The following is a 14,012-nucleotide window of genomic DNA, read 5'->3' as shown; positions in this document are numbered from 1 at the left end:
GAAAAACAAGACAAAGAAAATCGAGATTTCTAAAGGGTTAGGGTTAGCTACTCACATGGAAATCCCAGTTTTGTCATAGCCAAGTGGCAAAGCGAAACGGACGGAGCATTTCAACATGAATATAAATGAATTTTGGATGCCTCTCATTTTCTTTGGAAGTCTCTCATTAAAATCCATATTTCGAAATTAAACACGTTCTCCAAGGATTGTAGCTCTGAAACTGTCTGTGCAAGACCCGATTAAGATTAAGATCATGTATTTTGAATAGTGAATAAGATATCTGTGTTTGTGTGTGCACTGCATCCCAACAATCGATGTGAGAAAGAACCTTTTCAGGAAGCATATTTTCAAATAAAAAATCATCTTCAAATTTTAGCTGTGAGACAAGAGCACAGTCGGCACTTGTGTTTGTGAAGAAGATTAAAAGATCTATTTCATTCGCATCGATGCAAACTACATTACTTAAAAGTAATAAAAAGATAAGTTAGTGATTCTGGAAATGCATTCATCCCACATTATAATTAGTATACATTTAGCATAGAGTCTCAAATTGGTACCAACTTCAGAGTCTGTGGAATTGACTATTACCTAATTCCTCATCAGACAATTGTGTTCAAAGTGTTTTGTGATTTATTGTCCATAAACATGCAATTAACAGTACAGTTTCTTTGGCAACAATCCTGGGAAATCAGAGCAATACAAATTAAAGTGCTCGTGCACTTATTGCAACTGATTTCAGAAACACAAAGAGGAAAAGAACAATGAAAGAAGTAAAACAGGATACAGAAATGTGATTTAGACATGAGACAGACAACCCCCTTCTATTGAAAATCAAATTAGATGTCAGGGATCAGTGTGCTGAAATACTGCAACCTATATAATTCCTTTGAAAGACGGATGACGCTGCGCCATGAATGCCACCAAGTGAGAAGGTTAGCACTGAGCAGTAAAGGGAACCAGAGAAATGGGGATGAAGCTAATGAGAGGTGATAAGATTCACTCCAGCCTTCAATTTCAAGGATGAAGGGATCTCAGAAAGGACCAGAGACTGACACGAGGATAGAGATCTTTAATGAGAGTCAATAGAGCAGATGGAAGCACCGATATTGGTATGTGAGGCTGAACACAAAGCATGTGCTAATGACAGTTTCAGAAACTCTGAGGTACATAAAACATTTCGCGGGGTTGAAAGCTATCCAGATGATAGAAGATTTCAAATATGTGGTGCGATGTGGTCACGGTTGCTGATGTAGGTTGAGGACACGAGGAGGCAAGCAGAACCTATATCGGCACACTCAGGGTTTTTGGCAAAACTCATTTATGAATTTCAGACTAGTCAGCCCCTGCAGCAGAAGTGAATTGTTAACACCTGACCCCACAATATAACAGGCCAAATGGCTTAAATCAAGCAGAAAGGGCTCAGGGGACACTGTCAAAGGAAGAGGGCGAAAAGGCCGAATTTCAGCTGGGCGTCAGCAAGGGGAAGTCAAGACTTCTTTAACAGAAACAATGAGACAATTGTCAAGCAAGGTTAGAGAAAAATAATTACACTGGCCTTTCGGTATTAAAGAAAACACATATCCCGATGACTAATTCAGTACGTGCTGTGTGATTATTGGCTTACATGCACAGTTTGAGAATACCATTTCCTGTCTTCCTTCCAAGCCTTGACAATTATAATCCCACCATGTCTAAAACCTGCTGTGTTTCAGATATTTTCGAATGGCAATATGCTGTGTGATTATGTTGCAAATCAAAAAGGGTTGAATTCAAGGAGTCAGTCCATCTACTGAAATGCTGAAAAGCATAAAGAAATATTCTAGATTAGATTCGAAAATCAACATAACCCATATTTTGACTCTGAGACTAAACCTTGAAACAGCACTGTATTAAATCATAAGTGTCCAATTTCCATTTCATTGCCAAGATGAATGAGGCTTCAAACAATGAATGACTGTGTTGTATTTATATCTAGTTTGCAGTGTGTATTTATGTTTCCACGGCCCTTCAAGATGAAGCAGTGAAACAAAAACAACAATTCTCAGTAAGGACAAGAAACAAAAGTAGATTCGCACCTAATCTGAGCAGACATAATAGAAGATCATTTATATTCCCGCTCGATGCTGCTATTCAGGAAGACGTACCAAAAACACTGCAACAAAACGAATAGATATTCAAAGTTATGTTGTTGCGTTTCTTCTTTTGTTTCAAAGAAGACATGAACTAAAGGAAGAAACTTTGGTGTGGTCCTCTGATTTTCTTATTTGAATATTGTCTAGAAATGTTGTTTAAACTGCAACGTGATAATGAAGTAAACATTTTCATGTGAGGCTTTCAGGTTCCTTTCACACATCTTTAAGCCTTAAACAGCGATCAAACAACACTGGCATTAAAATAAGTAACTGAAAATGCACAAAGCATATCTTACATTAACTGATGTATGTACTCCCTATGCTTTAAACACATAAATCTCTAAAGTTGAAGAGCCCACGATTTAACTGAACATGCCGATGACAGCATAGGATGCAGTTCATTTCAAAGAGATCCCCAGTTCATCACAGACTTAATACAGAGACACTATCTTTAGACTGTGGGAGGAATCTGTTCTGTTAATGTAGGTCAGCTATAAACACAGAATATCTGTTCATTTTACTTTTTATTATATTTATTCATTTTAGCATTTTTCCACATAATTTACATTGGCATCAACGGGACTCACCGTTGCATCATATTTTGTATTTGCGTCAGAGTATCAGTAATACAGTATATCTAGTGTATACAGTCTGACAAAGAGAGACACCTATGGGCCATTTGGAATCCCACTCACTGCATGTCTCGAGACTGCTGGAGGAAGCCGAAGCATCTAGAGAGACACGAGAAGAACATGTAAACTCCACACAGAAAGGCCCCGGACTAGATTTGAACCCGGGACATTCTGCAGCGAGGGTGTTAAAAACGTAATGACTTTGCATCACATTATGTAAACTGCCGAGTTCCTGTTCAAAGTTACTTTATGTCGAAGTTGAGCTGAGCCATACTGACTGCCATCTGTTTCCAGTCAAACCTACATGCTGTAAAAAGGAGGAAATACTGTCTGTATACTATTATTTAATTCGATGCAAATATTAGGAGACCTGGCATAGCTGCATGGTGGTCTTGATATAGTAGTTACATGTCTCTCTCCCAGTCTATGCTGTGCAAAATTCATTGTTGGGGTGCAGCCAGAGCATACAAATCATCAGACCTGTTAGTGTTTAAAATATGGGTTAACAAAACATCACACAATACCAAAAATGCTCTGAATATCAACTTATAACAACAGGAGAAATCATTGCGGGAGCAAAAATCCACACACTATTTATATTGTTGATTAAAACACAGACTTCCAGATAGAACAAGCAACATTTAGTTGTGATGGTTGTGAAGGATTATTAATTATTAACATAACACTGCTTGTCATGTTTTGAAATTATTTTTCAAAGATATCTTGTTTGGGCTGAATTGGTATTTGGTAGAAAAGATTCTGTAATCATTTGACATTACTGAGTACCCCACTGAAAAGCATGGATAACAAAGATTATTCTGCAGAGTTTAAAACTGCTTATCTTTGCAGACCATAATTACCCCACCCCTCACACACACACACACACCAACAACACACACAAACACACACACACACACACACACACACACACAAACACACACACACACACACAGACAAACACACACACACACACCATCAGCCTTTTAATTTACCTGTTTACCCAAAGTTTTTATAAAACTTTGTTCATCCATTTCTGTCATTTCATTTCACACATCTAACCTCACTGTGCTGTAAATCAGGCTTTAGATTTAGTTGACTTGTCCATAATTTTACAGTCACTAGAGGTATATATAAAGGGAGCTACAATTAAGAATCCCTCAGTCACACCAGCTAAATACAACATTATGTTTACAAATGTCTGAGAACAAACATATATAAGGAAGGAGACAGGACTTGAAATTGAACCCTGTGGGACCCCACAATTTATGATTGGTGAGAGGACGATAAATTGCTTGCAGCGACAGAAAAGGTTCTATAGAAAATGTAGTAACTGAGCAAGCACAGTGCTATATCTCTGATACCCACCCAGTGCTTGAGGCAGTCAATTAAAATTGCATGATCTACAGTATAAAAAGCCTCACTGAGGTTTAAAGGATTAAAATCGAACATTCCCCAGCATACACTTTTAAAAGAAGGTCATTTGTTACTTTAAGAAGGCAATTCTTGGTGCTGCATGGACATTTAAAATTTTACTAGCGCTTTAAGAACATGTTGATCTATTTCTCTAAAAAAGCAACTTATTTAAAATGTGTCTTTAAAAAAATGAAGGGGCAAAGAAATTTACTGATGTAGTACCTTAAAATATTTTAAACTCTCTGATCTGTGAGAGAGCTGCTGGAAAGTTTTGGTTTTAGGCCTCAAAAATAAATCCAAAGAGTCAGCCTTATACTCACTTTGAATGTAAGGATAGATTTAAAAGTTGATTGGAATACCTGAAAAAAATAATCTACCTCTAAATAGTTAGAATCTCATATTTTCAGGATTTGATTGAAAAATTAGTGAGCCCTTAGTGCCATTACTGGCACAGTGGTTAACTATGAGGTTTGTTTCTCTCAACGGGACTCAGAAAATATGACAAGGCTTTCGTTATGTGATAAAAGGCAGTTTAATAACCATCCATTCAGTATCCAACTCTTGCTCTCCCACTTTAAAGACCACCTTCTGTGGCCTCATGCTACCATTCAAATTTGCTTGGCTGCTTTGAAAGAGACCCATTACAAAGAGTGATATATGATTATCTCCACAAGTCTCAAGTTCAGGTTTGCAGAGGGTGAATTAGTTGGCATTTCCTCTTTGGCCTCTGAACTAGTGAGAGCTTGCAAGGCAGACCATTTGAAAAACTTCAATTGGTCGATGATGTCACAGGAGTTTAATTTAACAGCGCCTTCAAAATAAGAGAAGCGTGGAGCATGTGGTATAGAATTTAACAGAATCAAGGATGCAGCTTCACTGTGGGTTAATTGTCCCTCAATATTAATGCTGTGGTAAGGATATATTCACAGAGGTGCAGCAAAAATGAAAATAAAATATTCAGATTTACAAGTATGTTCTATTTAGGTCACAACATGTCATAATGATAGGTATCATATATCTCCAAACATATTAGCCTTTTTACAGGAAATTAAGAGTTTTTAATTAATATTAACTATGAACAAAGCAAAGGGATGAACATTAAAAAAAATAATCAGCCTGATTTTAAACTGATATTCCAACATTCGAGTACAACAACGTAAAATAAAACAATCAAAAGCTCATTTGTAGGAATTCTTTAAGGTTGTTTTTTGTGAATAAACTCTGACAATGACATGCAATTTTAGGAGAGCAGTTACAATGAAGCTGTGAAGAGATATTAAACTTCGGATTGCACAATAAATCTTTTCCATTCAAACATACAGATCCTGTGAAGGTTTCTAAGGAGATCATATCCCAGCATGCACTGTGCAATAAACACCCTTGACAGGTTGCCAGTCAAATGGACTCCCAGCATGTCTTTGGACTTGGAAGACAACAGGGAAAGAAATCCACAAGAAAACTGTGTGAAATGCACACAGGAAAACCCAAGTTACAGCTTGATGTTGTATTAGCCATGTGAGAGATCTGAGAGATCAGATCATGGCGAAGCTGGAAACCTGGACCCTCCGTGGCCGATTACCAGGACTATGTGAAGTAGCCTCTGAAGGTTTACTAGAAGATTTGAATGCAGCATTACAGATACAGATACCCTACTGCAAACATCAAAACTAATCATCTGATTCTGATCTACAACATGGCAGCAATGATTACAGAGATGCTTGGCTATAAGACGAACAACCACAAGGAGAAGTACCCTCATTGAAGAAGGAGAGTAGACACCAAAATCAATGCAGTTTGGACGGAATTTAGCCAACTATCAGAGTTTTGTCATGAAGAAAGTGGTGCCTAGGAAGTACAAAGAGTGTTGAATACATGAGGCATTGAAAACTGCCAAGCAAAGACTCACAGTCTTGACCAGTTGTTTGAAGAGATATACAAGAGAGGTAGAATGCAGGAGACTAAACCAGCTGTACTCCACTGAACATCCAAGGTATACTCTCAGTGGCAGGGGAACAACATGAGAACAGCCCCACCAAGGCTGGAGATGGAGCAATACTGGTAGAGCATAAGGGATGCATCACATAGAAACAGTGCTCAGTGGCTAGTGGATCTAAGAGCAGACAACAGCAACCTCCCCGAACAGGGGCCATCACAGTGGCAGGGTCAGAATGCCTAGAATTATACATAGATCAACAGTGCCACAGGTGCCTTCATCGGGAATTCAATAGGGATGTGGCGAACAGCACTAAAGGCCAACTTTAAGTTAATTGCACAAGCCACCGTCAAGTGCAGGATCTACCAAGGAGATCCCCTGCCCCCACTGCTGTTCTGCATTGGCCTGAAACCCCTCAGTGAGATCACTGACAAGACTGGCTACCGATACTGATTAGGGAATGGAGCAATCGTCAGCCACCTCCACAACATTGATGACATCGAGCCGTATGCCAGGAGTGAATGAGATGTTAATTTGCTGATCCACAAGATTAGGATCTACAGCAACAACATCTGAATGTTATTTGGACAGGAGAAATGTAGTTGGATTGCAACAAAGCGAGGGAAAGTAGTTAGAACTGAGGGGACTGCGCTATCAGAAGGCAACGTTGCAGACATCGAGGACAGCTACAAGTACCTGGGAATCCCTACAGGGAACCACAAAAACCTGGAAAGGCTAGGAAACCCACAGCCACCATATACCTGAAGAGAGCAAGGCAAGTCCTGAAGAGTCAGCTGAATGGAAAGAACAAGATCTGGGGAATCAACACCAGTGATCATATACTCTATTGGGACAATAAGTTGGCCAAAGGAGGAGATAGAAGCCATTGACATCAAGACAAGGAAGCTCCTCATCATGTATGGAGGGTTTCACCCCAAATCCAGCACCCTGAGACTGTACGGCAAACGAAAGGAAGGGGTCCGAGGACTAGTGAGTATCAAAACCACTGTCCAGCATGAGACAACAAACATCCATGAGTACATTAGGCAGATTTCCTCAACTGACCCCAATATCTCAGACAACAGCAACACAAGAAAGAAGGGGAGCAAGAAGAACTATCATGGAAGGACAGCACCCTGCACGGTATGTACCTCTGGCAGATAAACGAAGTGGCTGACATTCAGAAATCCTAGCAGTGACTGGAGAAAACTGGACTGATAGACAGCACAGTGGCACTAATCATGGTGGGTCACTGTGGTTCAGGGGGTTTGGAAGCTCATCTTGTAACCAGAAGGTTGCTGGGTCGATCCCCAGCTCTGTCTGTCTTGGTCATTATGTCCTTGGGCAAGACACTTCACCTACCGCCTGCTGGTGATGGCCGATGGCGCGATATGGCAGCCTCGCTTCTGTCAGTCTGCCCCAGGGCAGCTGTGGCTACAACTGTAGCTTGCCTCCATCAGTGTGTGAATGTGACAGTGAATGAATAGTGGAACTGCAAAGCGCTTTGAGGGTCTTGAAAAGCGCTATATAAATGCAATCCATTATTATTATTATGGCAGCACAGGAACAAGCTTTGAATGCAAGATCCACAGAGGTTGGGGTCTACCACAACAGGCAAGACTGCAGGTGCAGACTTTGTAAAGATGTCCCTGAGACAATCCAGCTGTTTAAATGATAAATTCTGCACACATGCATGTACTGCAACTGTATGCCACTTCATTACTAATTTCATTGTGAAAATGATCTAGAAGCAGTAGTAGATGGTCAAGATTTCTACCTGAACGGAGCACCTTTACTGCAAAATGTTCTATTATTGTCAGTTTAAAAAAACCCAAATTTGTCACTACCAGATGTCACTGTCAGATGTGCTGACAGCGTTTGTCAATCATAATGAGTATTTTTTGTGACAGCTGTCAGTCAAAAGTCAATCATGTTATTTTGCAGGTTTCAGAAAAAAAAGGCTTCCCTTTTAAATCGCGACAAGAAGATCTTTATCTGATAAGAACTGCTGGAATTCTGTAAGTATATTGAATTTTTGTTGTCCTGTTTTTCATGTGAAACCCTTTTGGGTTGCAGTTGTTCGAATTGCATTTTGATTACAGAAATGACAGGGTTTTGAAACATTTACCGTTACTTTTGTTTCTCTTTCTTAACAACTGAATCTATGAACGCACAATATTAAAACCATTTTTTTCTTTATAAAGGCACATGAGGGCAATGTTGCTAGTGTGTGTGTGTGTATGTGTGTGTGTGTGTGTGTGTGTGTGTGTGTGTGTGTGTGTGTGTGTGTGTGTGTGTGTGTGTGTGTATGTGTGTGTGTGTGAGAGAGAGAGAGTCTTTGCTAACAGCCCATAATGGCGATGACATTGTTCTGCAGATGAGGTGAGAGCAGCCCATTATATGTCAGTCTGCCTTTGCCTCCTCCTCTCAATGCCCTGATAGGGCTCTTCTCAGTGCAGACCTGTTTTGGAGTAATGCCACAGATGGTGATGAGCCTGTGTAATCCCTGTAGATTTCCACGGTTTATAAACAGCAAGACAAGCAGCAGGTCCCGCCGATCTGAACAAACACTTCTAAATCAGGGGGTGTTTATCATGCCTGTTTGGGGTGGAGGTTGTAATTATTGCAAACAAGAGCAAACATGCAAAGAGAAATGGATTTCACAGATCTAATTGATTGGGGAACAGCAGTAGATTTAGCTGCTGTAACCAGCCTCCCCCCCCCCCTCTTTCCCACTGCAATATTGCATGAGACTATTAGATTTATTATAGTTTCTATCACCTGAAGTAATCCTCATTCTAAATGAGATGTATTCAAAGCGATACGGGGTGCATTTCCTAGGGCTAAATCTGAAAAAAAAAACAAACTTAAACACAGTTGGAAATGGCTCATTGCTATGTACCTCACAGAAAACAACAGATTTCTGGCTCATAATAGTCGAGACCATGAATCTCACCCTGCATGCACAGACAGAGAGAGTGTATCGAGATAATTGACAAATTCCTTGGCGAAATGAAATGCTGCGCATGCTGAAAGTAACATCAGTGTTTGCTTTCTGTCTGGCAAAAGAATCACAGCATTTTGATGTATTGCCTCACCCATGCACAAAAATACATTCATTTTGTCAGGTAAATTCCTTCCCAATTTCCCAGGGAACACGGGGAACATAAAGAAATTGGTTTGATCCATGACATGTTGACATTTCATTTGGAGAAATCAATCAAAATCTACCAGCAAAAAGGGCATATTAAATGTGTCAAATGGAACTGCTGAAATCAAAAGTTTTATGTGAATGGCTTTGGAATATTCATCAGGTAAATGAGATATATCAGAGCACAGCACAAATAACAGGAAAACTTATTGAGGTTTTTTTTCTCCCCCTTCCGTGTTACAGGCGCTAATACCCAAGGGAAATTGTTATTATCTGCACGAATAAGTTTGCTTTCTGGTGCTTTATTGTAAAAATAATACAATAATAATTGTATTAAAATTACCTATTTGAAGATCTGTTTCGAAAGACAGCCTTTGACAGCCTAAACTAAAATACAATCTTTGTGTTTAGTATGCTTTTGTGTTTGTGGTTCACCTTGTTTTACATGTACAGCATCCAGAGAGTCATCTAAAATTAGCAGCACAGTTTGAGAAACAGCAGGTAGTGCTCCCTACTAATAGGCTCTAGAGGTGAATTAGCCATTAGCTAAAAAGGCTAATTCACCTCTAAACCAGATGTCTTTGTGAAAGTGAAAAAGTAAAATTGAAAATAAAACACAGGGAAGCATTCAGAGACAAATAACTTGACGGTGGCTTGTAGACATAGTCAGGAAAACCTGCTAAGGTTCAAACTGAACATCAGAATGGGAAAGAAAGGTCATTTAAGTGACTTTGAACTTAGTATTGTTCTTGGCGAGAGACGGGTTGGTCTGATTGTTTCAGAAACTGCTGATCTACTGGGATTTTCCACACATTTATCTCTAGGGTTTACAGAAAATGGCCAAAAAAGAGAGAAAATATCCAGTGAACTGCAGTTCTCTGAGCCTTCTTAATGCCAGAGGTCAGAGGAGCATGGTCAGACTGCTTTGAGCTGATAGGAAGGCAATGTTATGTCAAAAAACCTATCTCTGAATGCACAGCACGTCCAACCTAGAACCAGAAGGGCTGCAGCTGCAGAAGACCATACCCAGTGCCACAAAGAACAGAAAGCTAAGGATACAATTTGAACCAAAAATGAATGAGGGAAGACTGGAAAAACACTGCCTCATCTGATGGATCTCTATTTCTGCTGCCAAGATTTTGGTGTAAACACCAAAAGAGCATGGTTACATCGTATTAACAGTTCAGGCTGGTGTTGGTGTAATGTATAGGAATATTTTCCTTGGCACACTTTGCCCTTAGTACCAACTAAGCATCTTTTAAACACCACAGCCTACCTGAGCATGGTTGCTAATCAAATTCATCTCTTTATGACCACAGTGCCCATCTTCTGATGGAAACAGTGATCAGAGGATGAGTCAACTGTGCTGCCATGTGACAAAGGTTAAACTTTTTTATTTTTTATTTTACAATAAGCTCACTATGCTCTAATGATCTCCATGGTTAAAAGATCCCAATTCTATAGAGCACCTGTCTACCATGCTGTCATGTCAATATGTACCGAAATCTCTACAGAAATGTTCATTTTTAATTTAGACCATAAAGAACTAAGACAGTTCTGAAAGCCTAAAAGGGGTCTAAGCCAAATTGAAAGGTGTACCTAATAAAGAGTCCAGTAAGTGGCCAGTAGAAACTGAATTTTAGCTTTTTCTATTTGAAATAATAGAAATAGCTAATAATTCTCTAGCTGTCATTGCTGTCTCCTGTGTGGATGTGGCAAGATATCTCTCACATCTGCAAATGGAGTGAAACAGCACAAAAACAAACTCTAATCACCCTGCTGTGGTCTGACAACCTGTTTGAGGAACACATCTTAAAGGTTGAACCAGCTAAAACATGAGTGCACTTTCAAACTCTGGCTGGGGGTAAAAATAAATAAATAAATAAACACCAGCAGGCTGTTTTATACTGTATTAAATTGTCAGTGGGATAGTGCGCTTGACCAAAAACATCATTACACAACTTTGGCTTCTCATGGAGCATCTGAACGTATTTCCTTATGTACCATCACTTATTCATATCAGATTTTTTTTTTTACTTTGATGTGAGCCAAGCTTGTAATTGCGTGTACCTCGGTCATCATGTTTCCTTGATGAAAATTTCATTTACATGTGAATTATGTATTAGCTATGCATAATGCACTGATGGAATTTCACTTTTTCTCCTCAACAAAACTCATGAAAGTTTTTTTTTCTTAAGTATTATTTTTCCTGGTTATAACTAAAGCCACGTCTGATGCTCGCAATAAATAAATTCACGCAAAACCTTTTCCAAACACCATAACAAGATTTACAAACACTCCTGATCGGCACGATACAAAATAAGCAGACCTCTGTGAAATGTGTTGACCATAATATATTGCCTCACCCACATGCATCGCTCTGTTTAGGTTGAGATGCTTTACAGCAGTCTTTCAGTGGTTTGCAAAGAGTGTATTAGTCATTCCTTTAAAAGCCCGAGGCAGGCACTGAGATTTGACCACACTTGAGTACGCGCCAGCCGCAATCTCCAGAAGGAAGTTTGCAGTGCAGGGGGTGTGGGAACAGGTACAGTATTGTTTTCTGTGAAAGAAAGCAAGGCTGCTTATTAAATTAGACAGCGTGCAATCTTTTTTGCCAAACACACACATTTAAGTGTAGATTAATAATTGACATGAAGAAAAAGAAATCTCTTCTTAACTGATGTTAGGCTGTAGCCCAGTTCCAAGAACCCGATAAAGAGTACTGGGGAAATTTAGTTAAAAAAAGAAGGAGAAGAAGAAGAAAAAAAAAACCTTGACAGCAAGAGGCACTTATTACCACTGTGGGGACCATAATTTCTTTCCCCTGCATTAGGCTTCTCAGTAGTACAGTAAAAAATAACAGGAAGCTGAACCTTTTCACACTTTGTTGAAGTTTTTTCATTCTATTAAATTACAGCTAAAAATATCAGGCTTGAAAAGTCACTCATTGAAGTAAAATAGTGAATAGTTTAGAGTTTTTCTTTTTTCTTTTATTTCTTTTATTTTTTAATTACAGTTATGAAAGAAACCCGTGTTTCTAACATTATCGTACTAAAATGTCAAAAAGTCTGAACAATTCTTAATCCTTTCTCTGCCCATGTTTAAGATAAAAAATTGCAGTTTAAGAAGGTCAGAAAGTGTGAGACATTTCATAAATGCAGTATTTTCAAACTTAGCGTGACGTCTATTTTGCAGCTCTCCCGTACGATACGTGTGAAAGAGAGAAAAAGCGAACAACGACAGAAACAGAGAGGAAAGTGGAGAGGGAGAATATGATATCAATACTAAGATTTAGCCAGCAGGGAGAGGATGTAGAGGCAGTAGCTGGCACGTTCAGAAGATTGGCAGCAGGGAACAGATGGTCAGAAGGAGAAAGGAAACATGACCAGGATGTGTAGTTATGCAAAGATAAGCAAAGGAGGTGCCGAGAGTGCTGATGAGCTATGAGACACAGGCATCCTAATTCTGTGCATAACACAGCTATCCAAGTATCAAAACTTTTCATGAGGTGTGAGACTGCTAAATAAGTTGTGCAGTGCTTGGAAAACTTGGTGCTCATTGTTTCTCATTTAGTGTGTAATGAATAAAAGCTGATAGACAGCAGATGTGCCACTGTCTGTTTTGCTTTATGATTGATGGAGCTGTTTGAGCTTAGATGTAACACATCAATATATCTGACAGATATAGTCATAATATTAGCGTCATTTTAGGTTTATGCTATATAACGTTCACCTACTCTGATGAGTGTTATTTTCCTTCAGGTGTCATAACTATGATAACAACAGATGTACCTGAGCTTGAATCTTCAAATGCAAAAATCAAACAGCTGTATACTAATGGTGTTGCTTCCGTCAGTGAAGGATAATAAAGGTAAACAATAGCAACACTGAGCTGCGTGTTAAGAAAACAGAGAAGGGAGCTCAAAACCTCAGTTTTAATCTTTCGCAAGTCCATAACAAAGTAATTCTGGACCCAATAAGAAGCAAGTGAGGAAATCACCACGGGCAGCTAAATCCTGAAATCAGCCCATTTTCCATGCAGTGGTCTGTGAGAACACCAGCTGCCGTGGGCTATCGTGGACGTGAGCCCTGAAATAAAGCACTTTACTCTGCATAGGGCACCAGGTTTTGTTTGTATCGGCATGGACGAAGAGATGGAGAGGGGAGCATCTGCTTAAATGTGGCTCAGCACTGGTCCCACAGGGCAATGTGTGCCCTTGAAAACATCCTTGGTTTGTAAAGTTAAAACGAAAGGAAAGTATTGATTCGGTTATTATAGCTCTGCGCTCCGGACCTGTGCAGTAATCATACTGTAATTACCAAGCTACTCTCCTTGCCTAAAGATGACTCTTTCATCAGTAGAAGTTTCATCAGAAAACAAGGTGGTGGTCTTTTGTTTTACAATGTTTATTTATCTTTTCATTTGGAATTAATGAGGCAGTCTAACTTTCTACTCTGTGATGTGAGGAATATGGCTTTGCGTTGTGGTGCTGTTCTCTGTATCCTCCTTCAGATTAAATGGTGATGAAATATTTCACTGAATCACAAACACTTTCACAGCAGTAATATATCAGACTACTTGAAATCTGAGGGCATGTTAAATAACGGGGCTTTCAGGGAATAACATGTAAATCTTATTACTCTTGTTTAACCTATGAAAAAACTTCAACTCTCATTATACATTAAATACTGTTCAAGGTTTTGCCTCGTGCTTTGTCGGGTTTTATTTCAACAGTGTACTTGTACAGGTTT

This window comes from Haplochromis burtoni, unplaced genomic scaffold (genome assembly GCF_018398535.1).
Source record: "Haplochromis burtoni strain Fernald_Lab_line unplaced genomic scaffold, NCSU_Asbu1 Contig_36, whole genome shotgun sequence".
NCBI lineage: Eukaryota > Metazoa > Chordata > Actinopteri > Cichliformes > Cichlidae > Haplochromis > Haplochromis burtoni.
This window is presented reverse-complemented; position numbering follows the sequence as displayed.